The sequence below is a fragment of the Marmota monax genome, unplaced genomic scaffold (assembly GCF_021218885.2).
Source record: "Marmota monax isolate L192 unplaced genomic scaffold, Marmota_monax_Labrador192_F-V1.1 WCK01_AAM20220418_F8-fsc00001, whole genome shotgun sequence".
Classification (NCBI taxonomy): domain Eukaryota; kingdom Metazoa; phylum Chordata; class Mammalia; order Rodentia; family Sciuridae; genus Marmota; species Marmota monax.
This window is the reverse complement of record NW_026693777.1, coordinates 24,213,444-24,222,952: the sequence shown is the minus strand read 5'-3', so window position 1 is coordinate 24,222,952 and position 9,509 is coordinate 24,213,444. Positions and strand designations below refer to the sequence as shown.

Here is a 9,509-nt window from a genome sequence, read left to right as displayed (position 1 = left end):
AAGCTGCTTCTTTCAGGAAACGTAATTGTGGTTTTTCAAATAGAATTTCATAGAAAATGAGGACCGTTTTTAAAAATCGTGGTTGAGGGCTGGGGATATAGCTAGGTTGATAGCTTGCTTGCCTTACAGGCACAAGGCCCTGAGTTCAATCCCCAGCACCACAAAAAAATAAATAAATAAATAAAATTGTGGTTGAGGTGTTTCAAATGCTCTTTGCTAATGAAAACAGATCTATAGTATGTGTTTAGACAGGTATCATTTAAGGAGAGTGCTATAGTTCTTTTGGTCCTGTGTTTGCTTAAATCATTACAGATGGACAATTCTCCACAGAGAAGAACAGGCTGGGTGGGACCTGTAATGTTCATCAAAATGGTCATGTCTTTTAAAAAGCTGAGAACTGTTACATATATAGCCTGACAAGTAGACTAGGATTCTATGAAGTCGGTTCTATCTTTAGAGATCTTTGAAATATTAAGACGTTAAAAAGCACTATATTATGCAGGATTCCTTTCCAGATATTTTGGGATAATATTATTTGCTCTTTGGGATGGATTTTTAAAACATGGCTTTACATATAATGCTATGACAAAAATCTTTTATAGGTAGGTATACTACATGAGCTGTGGCATAAACCGTTATAAACTCCTAATCTCCTGTAGAATATTTACAGGGAAGCCTAATAGAGTCCTACAAGAGAAAGTTAGGAGATAGCACGGTCTGAGTAGGTGCTTTGCATCAGTCCATGCTGCTTCTTAGAGCCTCCTGAATAGCAAACATTTGTCACCTTTATAAACTTACTTATCACTACATCTTTCATTCTCTCACCTCTTTTTTTTTAACTGTATGATAATTTATAGTTGTCTTATCTCCCCTATTAAACTTAGTTTCTTTGAAACACAGGTTTCCATCTGATTCATCTTTTTTTTTTTCCAAAAGCCTTCCACTCTGCTTATACAAGAATAATTAACATAATCGAAGGTAAAAGAGGATTTAATGTGTGACATGAGGACTTGATAATTTTGACCAGAGAACAGAATGGGCAAAACAGGACTATTTTCTATCTTTTCTAGTGGAATTCATTTATTCAGTAGGGCTGAGAAAATGCAAGATATAATAAATATGGTAGCCAGGTACTATGGCGTACACCTTTAACCCTAGCTACTCAGGAGGCTGAGGCAGGAGGATCCAATGTCCAAGGTTGACTTAGTAAGACCTAGTCTCAAAATTTAAAAAAAAAAAAAAAAGGCTGGGGGGAGTAGCTCTGTGGTAGAGTGCTCTTGGGTTCACTCCTCAGTACTGCAAAAACAATAATAATAAGTAAATATTGTAGAATGTGGTTCCGGTCATCGAGAGTGGTTAATTCCCATTCTATGAGGTACTTCAACATCATTTAACTGTAATTGTGCAACTACAGTTAAAGGCTAAATAAAATTTATATTGGTCATTTAAGCCATCATAAACTGGACTGGGAATGTAGGTCAGTGTTAAGAGCACTTGCCTAACATGTACCAGGCCCTAGGTTCAATCCCTGGTTCCAAAAAGAAAAATGAAAAAAAAAAAAGATGTTTTAAACCACTATTTCCTTTTCTGACCTATCTGTAGCTTGACACTCTGTATCACCAGCCCAGACTGCTTTCTTCAGGTGCCTCACATTTGTCCTGTCTAAAGCTAACTCCTGGTGCTTACTTCAGCAGCACATAGATTAAAACTGAAATGATACAGAGAAGACTAGCACAAGGATGATATACAAATTCATGAAGTGTTCCATATTTTTTAAAAGAACAACTAACCCCTTATCTATCTTCCAAATGGCTCCTCATCCTGCATCCCCTGCTCAATGAATGGCACCACTCAGTCTCAGAAACCAGAACTGTAGAGGTCAATTGTCACTACTGCCTCACCCACCAAATCCAGTTTGGCACAATCCTTTATCTGGCTTAAATTTTCTTTGTGGGAACTTGAACATATACAAAAGTAAAGGGAATAATGCCAAAAATTCTCCAGTTTAGGTTCCCTCAGAAGTAGACTCTGACATAAAACTGCAGGTGATTTTGGGGGGGAATGCTTTTGGGATAAGCACATGTGAAAGAGAAAAGATTAGAAACAGGCAGAGAGAGAGAGGCAGGAAGCTGACACACAGTCCCAGTCTCTGCCTTCACCAGCCACTTGGGAAGCTCTGGAGCTGGTCCTCAAGAGTTGTCTCAAGCTACTGGGAGGGTCTGGCCTTTACACTGGTCACCAACTAGTCATTGGATGCAGGCTGCCCCCAGAAGGAGACGTGACCTTTCCTCAGCTTAGCAATTCCCAGAGGACTAACAGCTGAAGACCATCTGCTACATACCCATAGCCGGGAAAGTAAATATGTCATTCCTGAGACATCTGGTGTCTCATCACAGTGTCACCCACAGTACCAACTTCCACAATTACCAACTCAGGATCTTTTTTTCACGTATACCTCCACACATCCCTCCCCTGCCACCATGATTTTGAATGAAATCCAGAGAAATCATATAATTTTATTTAGAAATAATTCAATATGAATCTCTAAAAAGACTTTTCTTTTTGGACAACCACAATATAACATCTAAAACTATAACAATAATTTCCTTAATTTCATCAAAATATTCAGTCAGTGACAGTCTTTTTGGTTCTGTTTCTGTATGTTCTTTATAATCTGTCCCTTCTCTACACTACCTCATCAGTTTTGGCCTGGTTTTCCTCTACTTCCCCCCCTCATCTGCCCCATCCCTGCCACATCTCATTGTTGCCAAATTAATCTTTCTAAAACAAAACTATGATGATGTTATTTCTATATGTAGCATTCCCTCAAGGAAAATAGTCTAATGAATATAAAATAGTCGTTGTCCTTGGGGACCAAGTGCCAGAGGACATTACTTCTTACATAATTCATTCTTCTTTCTTTGTGATGCTTTATAGGAGGGACGATTACTTTCCTTAACAGGAGAAATAATGATTTCTAAAATTTAGTACCTAATGATTATTTTCAGGTGGGAGTTTGAATGCTTGTGTAGTTGACGTTAAGGTCCAAACTGCAAAACTGTGAGGAGTTTGTGATTTATATGTATGTATATGTACTGATAGAAACACCAGCAAACAGGCCGTTTATTATTCAGACAACATATTAATGCCAGTTCCCATGGGCTACATGATGATGGCCACATATTCACCTGGATATGCAGTAGGGTTTTACACTATAGGAGAGGAACACTGCAACTATGAGACTTGGAGTTTGTATGTTGTGGCTGGGACACCTGCCAATACCTGTAGAGAAAATTGCTATGAAATGTAAACACATTTTCTCTGGGGAGGAAGAGGAAGGGAAGGCCTTTATCTTTCTTTCTTTCTTTCTTTCTTTTTTTTTAATCATTCTGGAATGTAAGTAAATGGCTCCAAGGGAGATAGGTCTCTAAATCTCTTCAGCATTCTCTGTCTTAGGATAGTCAATTATCCTTCACTGAAAAGACTCACACTTAGCGGACAGACATCCAGGGAGAAAATTTACTGGTACAGGTCCAGGCTTTGAGATCTCTTATATATTGTTCCAAACACTGCCAACTTCTTTTCCTTGCCTCTCTTCCCCCAGTGATGGAACCTCCTAATATGTTCTCTAATTTTTTTGTGTGTCTTTGTACTTGCTTTTTCTGTATGTCTACAGCATCCTTCCTATCTCATCTCCATATCCTTAATAGTTTCCCTCTTTTCAGAACTCAGATCTACTTTAGAAAGTATACTTATTCTCTTAGGCCTGGATTAGGAGATTCTCCTAGGTGTTCCCATGTTGCATTGTGCTTAACTCTTTCATAGTATTTATCACACTAATATTAAGTATAGTTTTATAATCTGCTTGAGGTGAGTGGATGGTGAGCAACTTGATGACAAGAGTAATGCCTTTAAATGCATCTTCAGCAAATTGGCAGTGTAAGAAGTTCCATGGATACACTGCTCAATGAAACAACTATAACTAGTGAAAATGTTTAAGAAATAATTTAGAGTTCTTGGAATTATCTGAAGCCAATGAAGAAACATTTATTCAAAAGAATCTACTAAATCTTGGTAAAGTAGCAATGGTGAATGGTACTTAAGCCTTGATTTGCTGCCCACTGCCTTTACCATGAGAAATTCCACTCAGGTGAGTGGAGCCCTTTCCCCCAAGATCCAGTAAAAGAATATAGTATTTCCCAGGGTGGGGAGGCGGGCAGTTTGCTAGGATTTTTTTTTTTTTTTTTGTCTTGGTACTAGGGATTGAACACAGGGCGCTTAACTACTGGGCCACATCCCCAGCTCCTTAGTATATTTTATTTTGAGACAGGATCTCACTAAGAGGAGCCCTAAACCAAGTTGCAAAGAATGGCTTTGAACTTGCAATCCTCCTGCCTCTGCCACCTAAACTTTTGGGATTATAGGAGTGTATCACTGTACCCTTCAGGATTTTTTTCATTTTGCTTTGCTCTAAATTGCAGAGACTGAATTCCATGCTGCACGTTGGGAAGAGATTGGAGATAAATGGGATTCCCAAATTGGCCTTACCCCAACTCACACATATGATGGGAGTTTCATTCCAGGGTAGGTGGGCTGAAAATAACAGAAGCCACAGCCCCCTCCCAGAGCTCTGCCCATAAATCAGGAGAGTGACTCTGAGTGAAGGCCACCATCTGTATCCTCAGTTCTGAAACAGTGGCTAAGAGATTTTGCCCAGAAGGAGAGGCACCTGTAAGAACAGAGAACTCTGAAGCTCTCCCCAGAAGAACTGACTTTATTTGGAATAGAATATGGAGAAATTTAACTCTAAAAGAGATCTTGAAAACAATGGATGCTTGAGTAGTAAGCAAGTAAGAGGAGGCTGGTAGCTCCCTGAGAGAGAGAAACAATAAAATCTGCAGGCCAACTAGTTTGCCAGAGAGAGCCAGGGAAGAGGCAACTAAGAAGAGCAGCCCTGGGAATAGATCATACCCCAAGACAGCTCAAAATTACCTCTGCAAAGGATCCTACATTTAATTGGTTTAGACTGTGGTGCAATTTATGCCCCAGGGCATTGTCAAAAGCAATACAGCAATTAGCTAGTAATTAGAGAAGACTAACAGCTGGGTGTGATACCAATGCACAGGGCAGAGGGTTTAATGAAGAGATCAGGAAAAAAGATAAAGAGCATGTAAAAATCACTATCACCCCAGGGTGACTGTGTACATGGTCCGCACTACCAATTCTTTTTTTTTTTCTCACTGCTATTGTTTTTATTTCTCTAAGTTGTGGACAGGACATATCATACAGATAATTTAAATGAGCAAGGGCTGATATGACAAAAAATTTTTCTGTGGGATCACTGCTAGGCTTAACTAAAAGCTACCCAAAGGAGCAAGTTAAATTGTCCCCAAGTTGCCATGGGGTAACAAGGGCAATGGGCAGCTAAGACAGGATAGTACCCAGAGTTAGAGTAACCAGCAGTCCCATGAGAAGGCTATTCTTGGAAGGAAAGAGACAGCACTTATGGGCTCTTGTTTCTGAAACAAACACATGATGGAGAGATTAGCAGCTGAGCAGCTCCCGACCTTGCTGGTAGACTGCTCAGCCCTGACCCCTCAGCTAGCCCTTTCCCTCCCCCAATACATCTACTGCAGAGAGAAGTGTTCCTGTGTACAAGCATATACACTGTGGGAAGTGCATTACTGCTGGTAAGTAATGTGGTGCCTGCCCTGGTAGATGGGAAAGGGCACACCTTTGGAGAAGGTACCTGTGTGAGCAGGACCGCTCTACCAATTCTAAGGAGCAACTTTGCAGTTGCCAAGTTATGAGGCAAATGAACTCAGTAAAATAGTCCTGCCAAGTCACTAAACATGCAAACAAAAAAGAAGTTACAGGGGCAAGCCCATCAATATCCAAAATTAAAACAATAAGTTACCAAAAATGTTTTTAACAAAATAATTGTGAGACATGGGGGGAAAGCAGGAAGTTTCTATTCATAGACAAAAAAGATAGAAATTATCTGGAGGGTCCAGATAGCCAACTTAACAAAGAATTTAAAGCAGTCATTAAAAATATATTCAAAGAAGCAAAGGAAACCTTCTTTTCATATTTAAAGATGAAAAGGAATCTATTGTGACAATGGCTTGTCAACTACAAATAAAAATAGATGGAAATTATTTTAAAAGACCCAGCTAGAAACTATAGAGTTGAAAAGTAAAATAACTGATTCAGTCACTAGACTCTTCATTAAGGACCTGCTGTGTACCAAGCACTCTAAAAGAGTGGTAGTACAGTAACAGACACATAACCAAGCTTCCATGTTTATATTTGACATAGTACAGAAAGTCTTAGCCAGAAGGAATAAGAGGAGAATAAGAAATAAAAGGAATAAAATTTAGCACACACCTGTAATCTCAGTGATTCGGGAGGAATGAGGCAGGAGGATGGCAAGTTACAGACCAGCCTTGAAAAATTAGTGAGAATCTCAGAAAATTAGAAAGACCTTGTCTTTAAAAAAAAAGAAAAGGGAGGAGGAGGGCTGGGGATATAGTTCAGTGGTAAAGTGTCCCTGGTTTCAATCCCTACTACCAAAATAAAAGGAATAGGGATTAGAAAAACAAATTATTATTATTATTATTATTATTATTATTATTATTCACAGCTTCTGTTATGATCTACACAGAAAATCTTTAAGAATCTTCAGAAAAGTTATTAGAATTAACAAGAGTTTAACAAGGAGCTGACTGACATTAGATCAAGATGTAAAGTTCAATTGTTTTTGGGGGGTGGAGGTGGCTTCTGGGGATTGAACTCAGGGCTGAGATACATTCTCAGCCCTATTTTGTATTTTATTTAGAGACAAGGTCTCACTGAGTTGTTTAGCACCTCACCATGAGGCTGGTTTTGAACTCGAAATTCTCCTGTCTCAGGCTCCTGAACCGCTGGGATTATAGGCATGAGCCACCATGCCTGGCTCAATTGTATTTTTATATAATGGATTTAAGCAATTAGAAAATGTAAGGAAGTAAATGATACCAAATACAATAACCACAAAAAAGCATAATGTACATAGGGAAAATCCAGCAAAAGACAAGTAAAAAGTTCATAGAGAAAAATTGTAAAATTTTGTTAAATATTCTAAAGGTGAAATGTTTATAGATAGGCATTCTCAATATGATCAAGATGTTATTCCTTCCCAGACTGACTTATATATTAATGCAACCCCCTAATAGTGCCATTAGTACATTAATAATGTACTAATGTACTAATGGCACTATTAGGTAAATGTAACAAGTCAAGTTTAAAACTTGCCTGGAAAGTAAAATCTAAGAATAGTCGAGATCCTCCTGAAGAATACCAAGATAAGAGAAATGTCCTTCTTAAATATGAATTTTTTTAAAAAAGCTCTGGTATCTAGACTATGTTATTCATGTAGCGCAATCTAAATGGGGCCTTGCAAGTAGATAGTAACCCCGGAAACAGATTCACACTGGCATACTTACTGGAGGCCTCTTCTTGTGCTGGACTTTACTATTTTAAAATGGTAAAATGGTTAGGGGATGCCAGGGAAGGGGAACAGGTGATCTGAATGGTGCAGTTGAGAGTGGTAAGGAGGCTCAGAATAGTAACTATTTATTAACAGTAATGGAAATGGTCATTTTAACAATTGTATTTTAATAAAAGATACAGAGCCATACAGTTATGCACTAGTTGCAGTTACCCATATACCCTCCATATTTGAAAGAAGTGACTTTCAAGCATTGGGAAAGGATGCACCATTCAATAACAGGTGATAGAACATTACACACATGGTAAATACATGTACATACAGATGATTGTACATATGGAAAAATGGAATTGAATCCTTAGTCCATACTATACTGAGAAATCATTTGTATATAGATCACAGTAGATTAAAAGTGAAAACTTTAAATACTTTTGGACTTCTGGAATAAAATTGTAGCAGAAAAGTCTGCAGTACAATAATGATTTGTGTACCTCTTCCATAGATTGGAGCTGTCACTGGGAAGAGGTTGCTCAGTTAGGTACTAAATTTCTCACCCCCCTTTGCTCTTACTTGGGTCCATATGACCTGAATTCCGGCCAATGCAATGGGGACTGAAATGGTGTATATATGTACTTCTCAAACTAACCATGGTAATGTGCCATCCTTTCACCCATTCAATCACGGACTGCTACAATAAAATAAATTTCCAGAAAAAAATGGAATTTAAATCATACCAAACTGGGCACACACCTGTAATCCCAGCTACTTGGGGGAGGTTAAAGCAGGAGGATGACAAGTTTGAGGCCAGCCTGGGCAGCTCATTGTGATCCTGTCTGAAAAATAAAATATAAAAGAGGGGAGCATGCTGGTAGGATAGCTTAGTGGTAGAGCATCTCTGGGTTCAATCCTCAGTACTCACACACACATAAGTCATACCAAATACAAACCCATTTTTATTATTATATTCAACAGACATGATATTATTTTAGCCATTTATCATAAAAAGTTTACAGTCTATGGGCTGGGCTGTAGCTCAGTGGTAAAGCCTTGCCTTGCCTGTGTGAGGCACTGGGTTCGATCCTCAGCACCACATAAACATAAATAAAGATACGTGTGTTCATCTACAACTAAAAAAAATTTAAATATTATTAAAAAAATTTTACAGTCTTGGGGCTGAGGATGTGGCTCAAGTGGTAGCATGCTGGCCTAGCATGCGTGAGGCGCTGGATTCGATTCTCAGCACCACGTAAAAATGAAAAAATAAAGATATTGATTGTGTCTACCTAAAAAAAAAACCTAAAAAATAAATATTAAAAAAATTTTACAGTCTCACTTTCTATACTCTCCTGAGATGGAGAGGTAATAAACAGTTTGCAGACCAACAGGGATCAGCAGACCACCCTTTGTGCACCACTTCCAGGCCTGGCCCAGAAAAATCTACAATGGATAAATGTATATTAACACATTGGAATATCAGGTGAAAAATGAATGAATTACAGCTATGAATAACAACATGAATGAATATTACAAATAATATTGTTTAGAAAACAATTCAAAGATCTGGGTGTGGTGGTGCACAACTGTAATTCCAGCGACTCAGGAGGCAGAGACAGGAGGATGGAAAGTTTGAGGGCCAGCCTCAAGAAATTTAGGGAGACTTTGTTTCAAAAGGAAAAAAAAAGCAATTCAAAGAACATGTATTATAAATTGCAATACCCTTTTCGCAAGAACTATACTACTTAGAGATACATACACAGGTGATAAAATATATACAAAAGAATGAGAAACAAAGTAAAGGGTAGATGTTAATAAGGTGGGGCAAAGTAAGGTGAACTGGTTAGAGGAATTCAAGATTGATATGAGGGTGTTGATAATCTTCTGGTTCCTAAATAGGAAAGGTGCACAGAGATTTGTTTTACTATTATGCATATTTTATACACCACATAAATTTTCTTTTTACATAAAATATTTAAGAAATCTAAAAGGAGTAATGATCAGGAACGTTAGTGAGTTGATCCTT

At 38.2% G+C, this 9,509-nt stretch overlaps 1 pseudogene; it reads left to right on the top strand.

Moving 5' to 3' along the window:
• The first annotated feature begins 1,678 nt into the window (after positions 1–1,678).
• Positions 1,679–1,774, top strand: LOC124104880 (U6 spliceosomal RNA; annotated as a pseudogene).
• The last annotated feature ends 7,735 nt before the right edge of the window (positions 1,775–9,509 follow it).